General features: G+C 43.7%; 1 long non-coding RNA gene across 1 annotated transcript; it reads right to left on the bottom strand.

The window, feature by feature from the left end:
- Window positions 1–373: 373 nt before the first annotated feature.
- LOC109302520 lies at window positions 374–898 on the bottom strand. Its single transcript, XR_002098822.1, has 2 exons — window positions 794–898; window positions 374–700 (listed from the first exon to the last, which is right to left on the bottom strand). It is a non-coding gene; the product is annotated as an uncharacterized LOC109302520 (long non-coding RNA).
- Window positions 899–2,697: the final 1,799 nt, after the last annotated feature.

Here is a 2,697-nt window from a genome sequence, read left to right as displayed (position 1 = left end):
TTGCCCAGCCACACCCCCCCCTCAATAACCTGCCCAGTCCCCCACACACACACCCTAGTAACCTGCTCCCCTCCACACACAGTACTTTGCCCAGCCACAAACACAATAACCTGCCCACCACCCACAACACACACCCAGCCCAGTAATCCATCCAGCACCCCCCATGCACACACCAGTAACTTGCCCAGTCCCACGCATACTCACACACACTCCCATAAACTGCCCAGTCCCCACTCCACACACACACGCGCGCGCTAAGCTGCCCAGCCACACACGCACAAGTGCCTGTTTGCACCACTGTCCACCAGATAGTGCTTAGGAATTGTTGAAGCACAATTAACCCTTAAAGATGAACACAGACAACTCAGTGTCCTAAAATCAAAGTCTTACTTTATTAATACAACTAATGTTAGCAATTTCTATGTACAGAGAGAGAAAAACACTTAGTACAATGATCTCACCCAATCCCAGATACTATTTTGCTCAACAGAAAAGGCAGCCTCTCAGTTCCAGAAAGCTAAGGATGTGTGGTTGGCTGGGACGGTCCAGACAGGTACTGAAGGCTGGATTTACGATGACCACAACAACACTTAACATCTCTTGCTGTGTCCTATTATGCTTTTCTTCAGCTTTACTCCTTTGATGACTCTTTTCTTTCAGATTGATCTTTCTGCAGTCAGCATACTGTCCATATTTTATCCTGTCAGCATAAAACAGACCTGTCATGAGCACACATCTTAATTTGGCCTTTTTCCAGGGTCTTTGGGCATTCTCCATTGGTCTCCCATATCACCTTTCATTAACATACCCAACCATTTCATCCCTCTGATTCAGCCAGTAAGTGCCAAGTTCAGTAATTTGAGCTGGTAATAAAACTATTACTATGTTGTGTTAGAAAATCTTCCCACAGTGATAAAAAAGGAAAGAAACATCATGTGAGCAAACTCAAGGCCATAAACTGCTTGCAAGAGGCAAGGCCAGCTGCTATTGTAGACACCAGCAAAATGAAAGGTTTGGATAATAACGAGGCTACACAAAACTTAAGCAATGATTAAATAAGGCTGAATATAAAAGAAAACTTTAAACAATACTGTAACTCACCACTCTGTAAACAGTGCAACTTTAAAGCATAAAAATATGACAAGCTGCCCTAACACGCACCCCCCTGTGCAGCCACACACATGCACACCTGTGCAGTTACACACCCGCACACATCCTCCTCTCCAGCAACCTGCCCATGTACACACTCACACACACACATTCCTTGCCCAGCCACCATCATCATCCCTCACACAAAGGGACACTTTGATACACCCCAGAAACCTCCTCTGCCCAGTGCCACAGCCCGACACAGGAACGCAGATAGGCCCCTGCAGTCTCCCTAGGGACGCAGACCAACAGAAAGGACGAGGCTTTTACATGGGGCTAAGGCAAGAGGGCTGCAGACTGAAATATTAGGAGGTGAACTCCCTTGGAAACCAAGCAATGACAGGTTTTCCTGTCAACCAGAGTAGCCCGTGTCATCCCTCTACCCCCCACCTGGTGTTTACCTCCTCAGGGCAGAGGTAAAGAACACCTCCTCTCCCTCATCTCCATTAGGATTCCACCTGCTTCGAGTTGTCTCTCTCAAAAGCCTACCTTTTGCAATGCAAAATAAAGCCAGAGGCATTATCATGGTTAAGGAAAGAAAAAGGGGCATCCATAACCTCCTATTATTAAAATCCTCCTGTAGATAAGGCTTTAGACTTATTGAAGAAATTCTCTCGATTGATTTGTGGTTTAAAAATTACAAATCACTTGGTATCCAGTAGGATTCCGGTTGATTTGAAATACTTTTCTTCCTGGTAGAAAACTCACCCAGCAACATTTCATAGACAGTAGGGCTGGAAGGGACCTTGAAGATCATCAAGTCCAGCCCCCTGCCCCAGGGGCAGGAAGTCAGCTAGGGTCATTGCCCACATCCATAGAGGTGCAGATAGTTACACACAGCAAAATTTGTCTGGCAAAGTATAACACAAAGCAGACAGCTCTCTCTGCTGTGCTATTTCTGAGAGAGGGTGAGGAACACATACATCCTAAACCTGACCACAGCAAGTCAATTTCCACAAATAAATGAGAGGTTGGGGTGATTAGGTATGTAAAGGTAGAAGATATAACTGGCCTAAGTAGGTTCAAAGTGCACTATATGACTGTTCCCTCCCTAGGACTTGAATGTATAACCCTGATATAATAACTTAGCTATGGATATCCAACTAAAGGCTTTTGTATAGCAGGCTTAAGTGGGCTGGGATTCAGCTAAATTTGACCACTGTTTTGTTCAGCATTCTGAAATAGCTCCACATCTGTTCATTTCAATATTTTTGTGCTTTTTATGGCCTAGAAATGTATGTTTTGATTTGATGATTGAAATTAAACTTTCCAGAAAGCAATGATGTTGCTACAGAAAAGCTGATACAGCTTACAAGTGCAGACTGGCTTAGTCATACTAATGCTTCTCATCTAAATTTCAGGGAGCCAAGGGAGTAGCAAAAAATACACAAATCAGTCCTCAGTCATAAGTAAAAAGGAAGAGGGCTTAAAGAGTAGTAAGGACTGTTTCAATTTTTTTATTTAAGTATCATTTTTTACTAGTCAGTGATTTTAGTATAGTTCATAAGTCAAAAGGAACTCCTGCAGTGTCTGTCTTAGGTATTTTGC

Source organism: Gavialis gangeticus, unplaced genomic scaffold (assembly GCF_001723915.1).
Source record: "Gavialis gangeticus isolate Ggan-Ray unplaced genomic scaffold, GavGan_comp1, whole genome shotgun sequence".
Taxonomy (NCBI): Eukaryota; Metazoa; Chordata; order Crocodylia; family Gavialidae; genus Gavialis; species Gavialis gangeticus.
Note: the sequence above shows the minus strand (reverse complement) of the source record. Positions and strands in the feature narration are given on the sequence as shown.